The sequence below is a fragment of the Gadus morhua genome, chromosome 23 (assembly GCF_902167405.1).
Source record: "Gadus morhua chromosome 23, gadMor3.0, whole genome shotgun sequence".
In the NCBI taxonomy this organism is placed as follows: domain Eukaryota; kingdom Metazoa; phylum Chordata; class Actinopteri; order Gadiformes; family Gadidae; genus Gadus; species Gadus morhua.
This window is the reverse complement of record NC_044070.1, coordinates 1,653,531-1,668,804: the sequence shown is the minus strand read 5'-3', so window position 1 is coordinate 1,668,804 and position 15,274 is coordinate 1,653,531. Positions and strand designations below refer to the sequence as shown.

The 15,274-nt window shown below is 49.9% G+C and overlaps 1 pseudogene; it reads right to left on the bottom strand.

Annotated features, from left to right (window-relative positions):
- Nucleotides 1–1,952: 1,952 nt before the first annotated feature.
- On the bottom strand, nt 1,953–7,293 carry LOC115537625 (eukaryotic translation initiation factor 4 gamma 1-like; annotated as a pseudogene).
- Between the last annotated feature and the right edge of the window lie 7,981 nt (nt 7,294–15,274).

Here is a 15,274-nt window from a genome sequence, read left to right as displayed (position 1 = left end):
AATGTACACAGCATTTTACACAGTAGCCTATAATAGGACATGCTCAAAGGTAAATCGATGTCATTAAAAACTGACTGTAGCTTTTTATGGGGAGAGAAACAACGGTGGTGGACCTTACTAAATGCCCTATCCATTGTATTGGTCTGTAAAATGCTAATCAAACAAAATAGGTGGGGGGGGGGGGGGGGTCTTATCTTTTATTTGTTTTTCTTATAATTATAATGCAAACTCGTTTTTTTGCTGCAGTATGAATTAACCGATGAACTTATGCCTGTATGTGAAATGTGTGTGTGATTGCAGTGACGTGGCGGGATTTACATGTAGCGTAAGGGTAATTGTAGTGGGTTAAGGAGCCCAATTTGATGCTGGGGCGATCTGAAGCCCGTTGCCCACTGTGGAACGAGAGCGCAGAGCCGACAGTATTGGGCAACTGAAGCGGCAGCGGCTGGTAGTTCCAGTGGAAGCACGGCGTGCCTCTGGAAGAAGCGCCCGACAGCAACCTGCTTTTATTTGTCATCCTCATATCTGTATCATGTCACTCGGTGCGGAATAGTGTTGGCTCTGCGTGCTCGTTGCGCTCTGGTTATGCCACCACAGACAGAGGCATATCAACCGTTTTGCTCCAGCCACTTAAGAAGCGCCCGGTGTCACAAAACGAATAGGCCTACCCCCAATCCAATTGATTGAGAACGATGCAAGCATTAAAGGGGACCTATTATGCTTTTTCGACTTTAATGACCTATAAACGTTGTTACAATGATTGATAGTCATGTTTAACCATACACAAAAAACGATGTAGATTTTCGGGAAACACTTTCTCTCATCTGGGCGCTTTCAGCATTCTCTGTCAACGCTCGGATTCGTCCTTCTCCGCCCCCTCGCCCCCCTCCTGCCAACCCAACTCCGTGGTGATTGGTTACCTTCCTTGAAGCGCGCGCGGGCAGATTTGACCAGGCATATGGGGGCGCGGCAGGAGTGCCTCTACGTAGATGATTTCCCGGAAATGTGAACAAGTGAATCGCAAACGTTGTCCCGAGTGTTTAGCACTCTGCACAGCCACCTCAGCCCGTTCTGCCTGGTCCAGAGCTGCATCGAGGGTCTGGGGCTCGGTGAGGTGGACATGCTGCCCCAGACACTCCGGCACCAGTCCCCGTAGGAAGGCGTGGATGCCAAGGCCTCCCGTGCAGCCGCGGGGAATTCCGGGTAGCCGCGCCGGGTCAACAGCTGGATATCAGCAGTGTAGACCCCCAGGCTCTCTCCCCCAGGTCGAGCAGCACCCGTGCTGACGTCCCCTCCAAGGCCAGCGCAAGGTGGACGACGGTCTCCTCGGCACCCCAGCCGTTGTGCCACTCAGCAAGCCGGATATGCAACTCTCACGCCCTTACACTGCACGACTACGAGAGTTGCCTTTAATGAACACACACGACACACCAAAACACACTCAATATAACTAATTAACATACATGTCTCGTGACGGTGTCAGGAACAATAAATCAACACACACAGCAACGCTAACCCACCCATAGACAAACAAACCCCACACAATGACTCTGCCCCAGAGGACCTAGGAGGGCGCCAGAGGTCCAACAGTTTCCTTACCCTACTCTCGTAAGGTAAGGAAACATCAGGTACAAAGAATAAAGATAAATAATGCATCGGTAATATTGTTCACAACAATAGTCATGCAAAGCTTTTTGAATGGAATTGAAACGGCAGGCTAATACATTTCCTGGGGGAAAAACTGGAAATGCAAATGTACCTCCATATACAGTAACAGCAGGGGGTGAGCATGGCGACGTGGTCATAAGACAGCTTTGTCAGCTCTCCAGCAGCAGAAAGGTCCACCGGTATCATGTCCCAGCACCGCCCACCCCTCCAGCCCCCGTCTGTCACCCTCCATCGCAGCAGACAGACACCATCCCTAACAAACTAAACTAAACCAGCCGCATTCCTTTGTTGGGTTTTTCTGATTTTATTAATAAAAAGAGAAATAAAAGAAAGCGCACTCCAAATTGATCAGTCACCGCAAAAAAAGTCAAACCACCAACATGCGCTCGGCCTCTAAGAGACACGCCATTGGACGTCCCGGGACACACAGGGGGGCGTCCCCTAAAAGACCTGTCCCGGGACGTCCCCTACCAGACATATCCCTCCACCTCCTCCTCCTCCTCCCCCTCCCCCTCCTCCTCCTCCTCCTGCCCTCTTCCTCCCATGCGGTCTCCGCCGCTGGACTTGGAGAGAATGGCCTGCTGGACCTTCATCTGCTCGCGGTGCTCCTCCAGCTCCACGTCCTTGTGGATCTGGTCGATGGTCTTCGGCCCCTGCTTCTCACGCCGGGGCACCCAGAGGTTCTGGGGGGACGGAGAGAGCCATGAGCCCTGAGCTGCTCGGACCCCGGCCCTGGACCATGCCTGCGCATGCATGTGTGTGTTTGAGTGCATGCATGCGCAATTGGTGTGTGTGTGTGTGTTTGAGTGTGTTACCCGTCGGAGGTCAAGCAAGTCCTGCAGTATGAAGTGGATCCTGGAGGCGGTCTTCCTCTCCTTGATGATCTCCCCAAACTTGCTGAAGTACTGATTCATCCGGGGCTGAGACAGGGACACCACTCAACACATTACTACAGAGACACCACCCAACACATTACTACACCACCCAACACATCACTACAGGGACAGCACCCAACACATTACTACACCCAACACATCACTACAGGGACACCACCCAACACATCACTACAGGGACACCACCCAACACATTACGACACCACCCAACACATCACTACAGGGACACCACCCACCACATTACTACAGCACCCAACACATCACTACAGGGACACCACCCAACGCATCACTACAGGGACACCACCCAACACATTACGACACCACCCAACACATCACTACAGGGACACCACCCACCACATTACTACAGCACCCAACACATCACTACAGGGACACCACCCAACGCATCACTACAGGGACACCACCCAACACATTATGACACCACCCAACACATCACTACGGGGACACCACCCAACACATTACTACAGGGACACCACCAAACACATTACTACAGCACCCAACACATCACTACAGGGACACCACCCAACACATCACTACAGGGACACCACCCAACACATTACTACACCACCCAACACATCACTACAGGGACACCACCCGACACATTACTACACCACCCAACACATCACTACAGGGACACCACCCACCACATTACTACAGCACCCAACACATCACTACAGGGACACCACCCAACGCATCACTACAGGGACACCACCCAACACATTATGACACCACCCAACACATCACTACGGGGACACCACCCAACACATTACTACAGGGACACCACCAAACACATTACTACAGCACCCAACACATCACTACAGGGACACCACCCAACACATCACTACAGGGACACCACCCAACACATCACTACAGGGACACCACCCAACACATCACTACAGGGACACCACCCAACACATTACTACACCACCCAACACATTACTACACCACCCAACACATCACTACAGGGACACCACCCAACACATTACTACAGCACCCAACACATCACTACAGGGACACCACCCAACACATCACTACAGGGACACCACCCAACACATCACTACAGGGACACCACCCAACACATCACTACAGGGACACCACCCAACACATCACTACAGGGACACCACCCAACACATCACTACAGGGACACCACCCAACACATCACTACAGGGACACCACCCAACACATCACTACAGGGACACCACCCAACACATCACTACAGGGACACCACCCAACACATCACTACAGGGACACCACCCAACACATCACTACAGGGACACCACCCAACACATCACTACAGGGACAGTACCCAACGCATTACACCAACCAACACATCGTTGCAGGGACACCACCCAACACATCACCACACACACACACAGATCCCCAACAATAACCAGACACCCAACAATACCCACACACATCCGGACGACACCCCAACCAACACACACAACCCAACAACAGCCCTAATAATACCCACCCCCAACAACACACACACCCTCAACAACACCAACACACACACACACCCCCAACAACACCAACACACACCCCCAACAACACACACCCCAATGAACACCCAGACCCCCCAACAACACCCCTAACAACACCAACAGACACCCCCAACAACACACACCCCAATTAACACCCAGACTCCCCCACAACACCCCTAATAACACCCCAACAACACACACACCCCCAACAACACTCAGACACACCCACCTTGGCACTCCCATGGTCCAGGTCCTTGCCAATGTTGGAAATCAGCCGGCACAGGCACTCCATGGACACCTCGTCGTGCTTCGTCAGCAGCTTTACGATGCAGTGGTGCATGATGGGCTCCGTCAGCATCTTGAGCTTGAACAGCCCGCCGATGAACTCGATGTTGCCCAACAAGCGCCGGTGGGCCTTGTCCTTCGCCTCCTCCAGCGTGTCCTTCAGCTTCTGTTTCTCGCCCTGGACCCGAGGGAGAGGGAGAGAGAGGCTGCGTTAGGGACGCCCCCGGAGCTCACAGGAGGGATCTGTTCCGTTCCTCGTTCTTAACCTTCCCAACCTGGGCGGCACCCTGACTGCTCCTGCCGAGCTTGCTGTCGCCCTGCGTGGTTGACTCCATCGCAGGTGTGTCACTGTTTGAATGAATGGTTGTAAGATGCTTTGGATAAAAGCGTCAGCAAAATCTCCTAAAATGTATAAAACCCAGACAGCCGGCCGCGTATGTGCGCTTCTATTTTGCATTGCCTTGCACCGTTTCTGTTTATTTCTGTATTTTGAGTCAGGGTACGACTAGTCTGAGGGGATCAGGTGAGCAGTGGTGCATGGTGGTCTGCCAGGCCGGTGAAGAGTGGTGTGTGTAGTGGTCCGACGGCTCGTTGAACAGTGATGTGTGGTGGTCCCCCGGGCCGGTGACCAGCGTGGTGTGTGGTGGTCCGCCCTACCTCAGAGGCAGTGTCCAGCTCCTTCTGCTTCTTCTCAAATAACTCATCGTTGTCATTGTCCTTCTCAAACTCCATCTGGCAGCGGTTCAGCAGCATTTTCCGGAAGTTCACCGTCTGACACGGATTGTCAGTGGTGGGGACTTTGAGCTGGGGGGTAACACACCAGTTACACATCAGTTAACACCCCATTTAACACACCCATGTAAGGTCTGTTCGATGAGTGTCTTTGTCGCCCCTTGTTGGATATGCCTTCTACAGTTAGGTTTAGGCTCGCCCAAGCAGAGGCTAAGCAGAGGCAGAGCATGCCCCTGGGGTGACAACATGAGCAGCCACCTACCCCCATTAGGCAGCGGCACATATTGGTGTAGGCCACGGAGAAGTTGGGCTCCGAGATGGCCTTCTCGAAGATAAGGTCGTGACGCCCTTCAGCCGCTCCTCCGTGTCGATCTGGAGCTCCGTCACCTGCTTCATCAGAGGCTGGAACATCTGCGGCGTCAGCTTGTTGAGCAAGCTGCGCACACGCTTGAACAGCTCCTGGGTCTTGAGATCACCCGCCGGCTCCTCCGGCTCGCCCCTGCCGGCCCGCATGGCCTTCTTCACGTCCGCTTCCAGGCCTGCTCCGCCTTGTTCAGCTGCACGTCCTTGCCCAGGGACATGCTGGTGATGATCTTGCGTGGTCCCTTCCCCTGCTGGAGGCGGCGTGGCCCGGCCATGCCCATGCGTGGAGGCTACAGGCGGGGGACATTGGTCAGGCAATGAACGACATCAAACACACCGGAACCCCCCCAAACGACATGAAACACGCTGGAACCCAAACGACATGAAACGCACTGGAGAGATCTCTCTCTCTCTCTCTCTCTCTCTCTCTCTCTCTCTCTCTCTCTCTCTCTCTCTCTCAAACTAAACAAGCACTTACACTTCTTTCCATCTGGTTTCAGGTCAGGCAGCTTCTTCATCTCAATGTCCAGTGTCTCCTCCAGCTGTTCCAGGGATCTCCTCAAGGTCCCTTCGTATGGCGGAGGAAGGACCTCCACCATCGTCCAGTCCCTGGTAGGTGGAGGATTTTTCAAGGATCTGAAGGTCTGCTCTTTGATGAGGCCTTCAGCTTCTTTCTCTGTGGATTTCAGTTTCTCTTTAACCGTTTGGTTGAGATCATCCTGGTACTTTTCAACACAGTGCTTCAGAGCAGTGAGGACCTGCACACCATCAGCTAACTCTCTGTCTGCGTCTGCTTTAATGCGGTCCACTGTGTCTTTGATCCCCTGAATCTTTCGTTGTCTCTCCTCGATCATCTGCTGAACTTCAGCCTCTATCTTCCCCAGCTGGGCCGTCTTCACTTCATATTCCTCCTTTAGAGGTACAACAGGATGGGACCTGTGGAGCCCTTCTGTGCAGAACACACACACACACACCTGTTCAGTCTGGCAGAAGAGCTCCAGGAGTCGGTTGTGTTTCTTACACATCCTGTCTTCCAGACGGTCCATAGCGTCTACAAGCCGATGTGTCTTCAGGCGTGCAACCCTCCGATGGGGCTCCAGATGGGTGTGGCAGTAAGACATGAAACACATCAGGCAGGACTTCAGGGCCTTCAGCTGGGGGCCAGTACAGACATCACAGGGAACTTCTCCTGCATCAACACAAGGCGGCTCTTTCACTAGTACATAACTTCTGAACCGATCAACCATACCTGATATGAAGGTATTGACCTGTAAATCAGGTCTTGTGTGGAACAGCGCGTTGCAAACAGGACATTTGTACTGTGCTTGGTCAGCCCAGAACGTTGTAATACAGGTTCTGCAGAAGTTGTGTCCACATGGGGTGGATACTGGGCTGTTGAACACATCCAGACAGATGGAACATGAAAAGTCCTCTTCAGACCAGGAAATAGCAGAGGCCATTCCTAGAAAACAAATCAAGTTTATAAAACCACATAACATTCGTTTTTAACTTGCATAACAATGGTAAAATAAAGGTTTTGTTGTAATAACGCAAGTGTTTTATATAACATTTTCATGTTGCATCGAGCAGAAATCTTCACATGAAGCCCTGCTACCAGGACAGATTCATTGAGGATTACGGTCAAATATGTTGGGCTCACCTTATAATGTTTCTGTCGGTCTATTTTGATTAAAAAGTGTTGTTCTTTTTCTCCAAAAGGACAGATGTGCCTCGACGTCGCATTACTTTGGTTTCGGTTCAAACAAACTTTCGTTTCTTGAACATCACGTCACCACCACCTCCGTTCACAGTTTTACATAGACGACATCGTACGTCAGCGTCACCTCCATATTGGAGAGATCCAGACTGCCCTGTAAACAAATACAAGCAAGCGGAGAGCATTTTCCAACCGATTTCAATGATCAGCATTGTTTGGATGTTGCAACAACGTTATTTTTCTACTGAATTATTTCAACAAAATGTTGATTTGACACACAACTCAACATTTTTGGATATTTCAATGTTGAATCCATAGTGAGTTAACAGTGTTGTTAACTCATTATGGATTCAACATTGATGTTACTATCATAGTCTAATGTTAGCTTAGTTCGTGTTGTTTCGTCATGTTAATCGCTAGTAATAGTAAGTCATTTGTAGAAATATAGCCTATCATCACAGACTGTAGGAATATGGCGACACATTAGTGCCATAATTCACTTATGTGATAAAAGATGCATTCGGGCGTATTATATTATTCCACATGCGTAGATATTAACTGCGAGCGCGCAAATGATCTCTGCGCGCGCAAAAAAGCCTCTCGCGCGCGCAAATTACCTCATCGCGCGCAAAACAGCCTATCGCACGCGCAAATTACCTCAGCGCGCGCAAAACCTCTCGCGAAAGATGTTTTACGCTCTCGCTCGAATTTAATTTTGGCACTATGGGGGAGGGAACCAAGGCAGGGCGGGCTTTCCTATGATTGGCCGTTTCTGAAGCGCGATATTTGATTGACAGCCCTCCTCAGCCCTCCTCTCATTCAATTCTGAATTGTACAGTAAATGGCTGAAAAGATAGTTACGTATTGTAACTCCAGATTCTATGAGTATAGGCGCAGCCTTTTAAGTGTCGGCCTCATTGTCCTTTAAATAGCTGAAGAAAAGCTGTTTATTGGGAGCAGAACGTCCGCCGGCGCCCAACTATATCTGCGAAATGCGGGCGTCGTTGAGGCACGCCGCACGCGGACGTAATTGACGCCCACACTGTTGGTGGTCGGGGATTACACATTTTTCAGTGCTACGGCTCACGCCTAGGGATAACCCAATAGCGATAGCTATGGCGACACATTAGTGCCATAATTCACTAATGTGATAAAAGATGCATTCGGGCGTATTATATTATTCCACACGCGTAGATATTAACTGCGAGCGCGCAAATGATCTCTGCGCGCGCAAAACAGCCTCTCGCGCGCGCAAATTACCTCAGCGCGCGCAAAACCTCCGCGAAAGATGTTTTTACGCTCGTGCTCGAATTTAATTTTGGCACTATGGGGGAGGGAACCAAGGCAGGGCGGGCTTTCCTATGATTGGCCGTTTCTGAAGCGCGATATTTGATTGACAGCCCTCCTCACATTCAATTCTGAATTGTACAGTAAATGGCTGAAACGATAGTTACTTATTGTAACTCTAGATTCTATGAGTATAGGCGCAGCCTTTAAAGGCTATCGCTATTGGGTTATCCCTAGGCGTGAGCCGTAGCACTGAAAAATGTGTAATCCCCGACCACCAACAGCGTGGGCCTCAATTACGTCCGCGTGCGGCGTGCCTCAACGACGTCCGCATTTCGCAGATATAGTCGGGCGCCGGCGGACGTTCTGCTCCCAATAAACAGCTTTTCTTCAGCTATTTAAAGGACAATGAGGCCGACACTTAAAAGGCTGCGCCTATACTCATAGAATCTGGAGTTACAATACGTAACTATCTTTTCCGCCATTTACTGTACAATTCAGAATTGAATGAGGGGAGGGCTGAGGAGGGCTGTCAATCAAATATCGCGCTTCAGAAACAGCCAATCATAGGAAAGCCCGCCCTGCCTTGGTTCCCTCCCCCATAGTGCCAAAATTAAATTTGAGCGAGAGCGTAAAACATCTTTCGCGAGAGGTTTTGCGCGCACTGAGGTAATTTGCGCGTGCGAGAGGCTGTTTTGCGCGCGATGAGGTAATTTGCGCGCGCGAGAGGCTTTTTTGCGCGCGCAGAGATCATTTGCGCGCTCGCAGTTAATATCTACTCGTGTGGAATAATATAATACGCCCGAATGCATCTTTTATCACATAAGTGAATTATGGCACTAATGTGTCGCCATATAGGAATGTCACCCACCCTCCATCGCGTACGACACTGACGCTCGTAATCTGTAGTGCAAGGGTATGGCGACACATTAGTGCCATAATTCACTAATGTGATAAAAGATGCATTCGGGCGTATTATATTATTCCACACGCGTAGATATTAACCGCGAGCGCGCAAATGATCTCTGCGTGCGCAAAACAGCCTCTCGCGCGCGCAAATTACCTCAGCGCGCGCAAAACCTCTCGCGAAAGATGTTTTTACGCTCGCGCTCGAATTTAATTTTGGCACTATGGGGGAGGGAACCAAGGCAGGGCGGGCTTTCCTATGATTGGCCGTTTCTGAAGCGCGATATTTGATTGACAGCCCTCCTCACATTCAATTCTGAATTGTACAGTAAATGTCTGAAACGATAGTTACTTATTGTAACTCTAGATTCTATGAGTATAGGCGCAGCCTTTAAAGGCTATCTATGGCGACACATTAGTGCCATAATTCACTTATGTGATAAAAGATGCATTCGGGCGTATTATATTATTCCACACGCGTAGATATTAACTGCGAGCGCGCAAATGATCTCTGCGCGCGCAAAACAGCCTCTCGCGCGCGCAAATTACCTCATCGCGCGCAAAACAGCCTCTCGCACGCGCAAATTACCTCAGCGCGCGCAAAACCTCTCGCGAAAGATGTTTTACGCTCTCGCTCAAATCTAATTTTGGCACTATGGGGGAGGGAACCAAGGCAGGGCGGGCTTTCCTATGATTGGCTGTTTCTGAAGCGCGATATTTGATTGACAGCCCTCCTCAGCCCTCCTCTCATTCAATTCTGAATTATGGCGTCACATTAGTGCCATAATTCACTAATGTGATAAAAGATGCATTCGGGCGTATTACATTATTCCACACGCGTAGATATTAACTGCGAGCGCGCAAATGATCTCTGCGCGCGCAAAACAGCCTCTCGCGCGCGCAAATTACCTCAGCGCGCGCAAAACAGCCTCTCGCGCGCGCAAATTACCTCAGCGCGCGCAAAACCTCTCGCGAAAGATGTTTTTACGCTCTCGCTCGAATTTAATTTTGGCACTATGGGGGAGGGAACCAAGGCAGGGCGATACGTGAAACGGCCAAACGTGATTGGCCGTTTCTGAAGCGCGATATTTGATTGACAGCCCTCCTCACATTCAATTCTGAATTGTACAGTAAATGGCTGAACGTATTGTAACTCCAGATTCTATGAGTATAGGCGCAGCCTTTGAAGTGTCGGCCTCATTGTCCTTTAAATAGCTGAAGAAAAGCTGTTTATTGGGAGCAGAACGTCCGCCGGCGCCCGACTATATCTGCGAAATGCGGACGTCGTTGAGGCACGCCGCACGCGGACGTTATTGAGGCCCACGCTGTTGGTGGGGGGATTACAAATTTTCAGTGCTACGGCTCACGCCTAGGGATAACCCAATATCGATAGCCTTAAAAGGCTGCCGCTATACTCATAGAATCTAGAGTTACAATAAGTAACTATCGTTTCAGCCATTAACTGTACAATTCAGAATTGAATGAGAGGAGAGCTGAGGAGGGCTGTCAATCAAATATCGCGCTTCAGAAACAGCCAATCATAGGAAAGCCCGCCCTGCCTTGGTTCCCTCCCCCATAGTTCCAAAATTAAATTTGAGCGAGAGCGTAAAAACATCTTTCGCGAGAGGTTTTGCGCGCGCTGAGGTAATTTGCGCGGGCGAGAGGCTGTTTTGCGCGCGCAGAGATCATTTGCGCGCTCGCAGTTAATATCTACGCGTGTGGAATAATGTAATACGCCCGAATGCATCTTTTATCACATTAGTGAATTATGGCACTAATGTGACGCCATACTGAATTGTACAGTAAATGGCTGAAAAGATAGTTACGTATTGTAACTCCAGATTCTATGAGTATAGGCGCAGCCTTTTAAGTGTCGGCCTCATTGTCCTTTAAATAGCTGAAGAAAAGCTGTTTATTGGGAGCAGAACGTCCGCCGGCGCCCAACTATATCTGCGAAATGCGGGCGTCGTTGAGGCACGCCGCACGCGGACGTAATTGACGCCCACACTGTTGGTGGTCGGGGATTACACATTTTTCAGTGCTACGGCTCACGCCTAGGGATAACCCAATAGCGATAGCTATGGCGACACATTAGTGCCATAATTCACTAATGTGATAAAAGATGCATTCGGGCGTATTATATTATTCCACACGCGTAGATATTAACTGCGAGCGCGCAAATGATCTCTGCGCGCGCAAAACAGCCTCTCGCGCGCGCAAATTACCTCAGCGCGCGCAAAACCTCCGCGAAAGATGTTTTTACGCTCGTGCTCGAATTTAATTTTGGCACTATGGGGGAGGGAACCAAGGCAGGGCGGGCTTTCCTATGATTGGCCGTTTCTGAAGCGCGATATTTGATTGACAGCCCTCCTCACATTCAATTCTGAATTGTACAGTAAATGGCTGAAACGATAGTTACTTATTGTAACTCTAGATTCTATGAGTATAGGCGCAGCCTTTAAAGGCTATCGCTATTGGGTTATCCCTAGGCGTGAGCCGTAGCACTGAAAAATGTGTAATCCCCGACCACCAACAGCGTGGGCCTCAATTACGTCCGCGTGCGGCGTGCCTCAACGACGTCCGCATTTCGCAGATATAGTCGGGCGCCGGCGGACGTTCTGCTCCCAATAAACAGCTTTTCTTCAGCTATTTAAAGGACAATGAGGCCGACACTTAAAAGGCTGCGCCTATACTCATAGAATCTGGAGTTACAATACGTAACTATCTTTTCCGCCATTTACTGTACAATTCAGAATTGAATGAGGGGAGGGCTGAGGAGGGCTGTCAATCAAATATCGCGCTTCAGAAACAGCCAATCATAGGAAAGCCCGCCCTGCCTTGGTTCCCTCCCCCATAGTGCCAAAATTAAATTTGAGCGAGAGCGTAAAACATCTTTCGCGAGAGGTTTTGCGCGCACTGAGGTAATTTGCGCGTGCGAGAGGCTGTTTTGCGCGCGATGAGGTAATTTGCGCGCGCGAGAGGCTTTTTTGCGCGCGCAGAGATCATTTGCGCGCTCGCAGTTAATATCTACTCGTGTGGAATAATATAATACGCCCGAATGCATCTTTTATCACATAAGTGAATTATGGCACTAATGTGTCGCCATATAGGAATGTCACCCACCCTCCATCGCGTACGACACTGACGCTCGTAATCTGTAGTGCAAGGGTATGGCGACACATTAGTGCCATAATTCACTAATGTGATAAAAGATGCATTCGGGCGTATTATATTATTCCACACGCGTAGATATTAACCGCGAGCGCGCAAATGATCTCTGCGTGCGCAAAACAGCCTCTCGCGCGCGCAAATTACCTCAGCGCGCGCAAAACCTCTCGCGAAAGATGTTTTTACGCTCGCGCTCGAATTTAATTTTGGCACTATGGGGGAGGGAACCAAGGCAGGGCGGGCTTTCCTATGATTGGCCGTTTCTGAAGCGCGATATTTGATTGACAGCCCTCCTCACATTCAATTCTGAATTGTACAGTAAATGTCTGAAACGATAGTTACTTATTGTAACTCTAGATTCTATGAGTATAGGCGCAGCCTTTAAAGGCTATCTATGGCGACACATTAGTGCCATAATTCACTTATGTGATAAAAGATGCATTCGGGCGTATTATATTATTCCACACGCGTAGATATTAACTGCGAGCGCGCAAATGATCTCTGCGCGCGCAAAAAAGCCTCTCGCGCGCGCAAATTACCTCATCGCGCGCAAAACAGCCTCTCGCACGCGCAAATTACCTCAGCGCGCGCAAAACCTCTCGCGAAAGATGTTTTACGCTCTCGCTCAAATCTAATTTTGGCACTATGGGGGAGGGAACCAAGGCAGGGCGGGCTTTCCTAGGATTGGCTGTTTCTGAAGCGCGATATTTGATTGACAGCCCTCCTCAGCCCTCCTCTCATTCAATTCTGAATTATGGCGTCACATTAGTGCCATAATTCACTAATGTGATAAAAGATGCATTCGGGCGTATTACATTATTCCACACGCGTAGATATTAACTGCGAGCGCGCAAATGATCTCTGCGCGCGCAAAACAGCCTCTCGCGCGCGCAAATTACCTCAGCGCGCGCAAAACAGCCTCTCGCGCGCGCAAATTACCTCAGCGCGCGCAAAACCTCTCGCGAAAGATGTTTTTACGCTCTCGCTCGAATTTAATTTTGGCACTATGGGGGAGGGAACCAAGGCAGGGCGATACGTGAAACGGCCAAACGTGATTGGCCGTTTCTGAAGCGCGATATTTGATTGACAGCCCTCCTCACATTCAATTCTGAATTGTACAGTAAATGGCTGAACGTATTGTAACTCCAGATTCTATGAGTATAGGCGCAGCCTTTGAAGTGTCGGCCTCATTGTCCTTTAAATAGCTGAAGAAAAGCTGTTTATTGGGAGCAGAACGTCCGCCGGCGCCCGACTATATCTGCGAAATGCGGACGTCGTTGAGGCACGCCGCACGCGGACGTTATTGAGGCCCACGCTGTTGGTGGGGGGATTACAAATTTTCAGTGCTACGGCTCACGCCTAGGGATAACCCAATATCGATAGCCTTAAAAGGCTGCCGCTATACTCATAGAATCTAGAGTTACAATAAGTAACTATCGTTTCAGCCATTAACTGTACAATTCAGAATTGAATGAGAGGAGAGCTGAGGAGGGCTGTCAATCAAATATCGCGCTTCAGAAACAGCCAATCATAGGAAAGCCCGCCCTGCCTTGGTTCCCTCCCCCATAGTTCCAAAATTAAATTTGAGCGAGAGCGTAAAAACATCTTTCGCGAGAGGTTTTGCGCGCGCTGAGGTAATTTGCGCGGGCGAGAGGCTGTTTTGCGCGCGCAGAGATCATTTGCGCGCTCGCAGTTAATATCTACGCGTGTGGAATAATGTAATACGCCCGAATGCATCTTTTATCACATTAGTGAATTATGGCACTAATGTGACGCCATACTGAATTGTACAGTAAATGGCTGAAAAGATAGTTACGTATTGTAACTCCAGATTCTATGAGTATAGGCGCAGCCTTTTAAGTGTCGGCCTCATTGTCCTTTAAATAGCTGAAGAAAAGCTGTTTATTGGGAGCAGAACGTCCGCCGGCGCCCGACTATATCTGCGAAATGCGGACGTCGTTGAGGCACGCCGCACGCGGACGTAATTGAGGCCCACGCCGAGGTGGTCGGGGATTACACATTTTTCAGTGCTACGGCTCACGCCTAGGGATAACCCAATAGCGATAGCCTTAAAAGGCTGCGCCTATACTCATAGAATCTAGAGTTACAATAAGTAACTATCGTTTCAGCCATTTACTGTACAATTCAGAATTGAATGTGAGGAGGGCTGTCAATCAAATATCGCGCTTCAGAAACGGCCAATCATAGGAAAGCCCGCCCTGCCTTGGTTCCCTCCCCCATAGTGCCAAAATTAAATTCGAGCGCGAGCGTAAAAACATCTTTCGCGAGAGGTTTTGCGCGCGCTGAGGTAATTTGCGCGCGCGAGAGGCTGTTTTGTATGGCAAGCCGAGTGTGCCACAATTCGACTTCAATTAAACGCGTTCTGAAACGCCAGCACGCGTGCTCAGAACGCGTTTTGGTTTTCCAGAACGCGTTCCGGCGTTTCAGCGCGCGCGCCCAGAACGCGTTCCGGCGTTTCAGCGCGCGCGCCCAGAACGCGTTCTGGCATTTCAGCGCGCGCGCCAAGAACGCGTTCCGGCATTTCTGCGCGCGCGCTCAGAACGCATATTAGCATATTAACAGCACGCGTGCTGTTAATATGCTAATGCGCTCCTCCCCTCAATTTTCTCAGCCAATAGATTTGAGCCGTTTTCACCTAATCATATGCTAGGGCAAACACACAGACAACATCAGTCGAGACCAGAGCTCTTCTTTCGCGAATCTTTTCTGTTGTGTCGTTCTTAAAGTCGAAA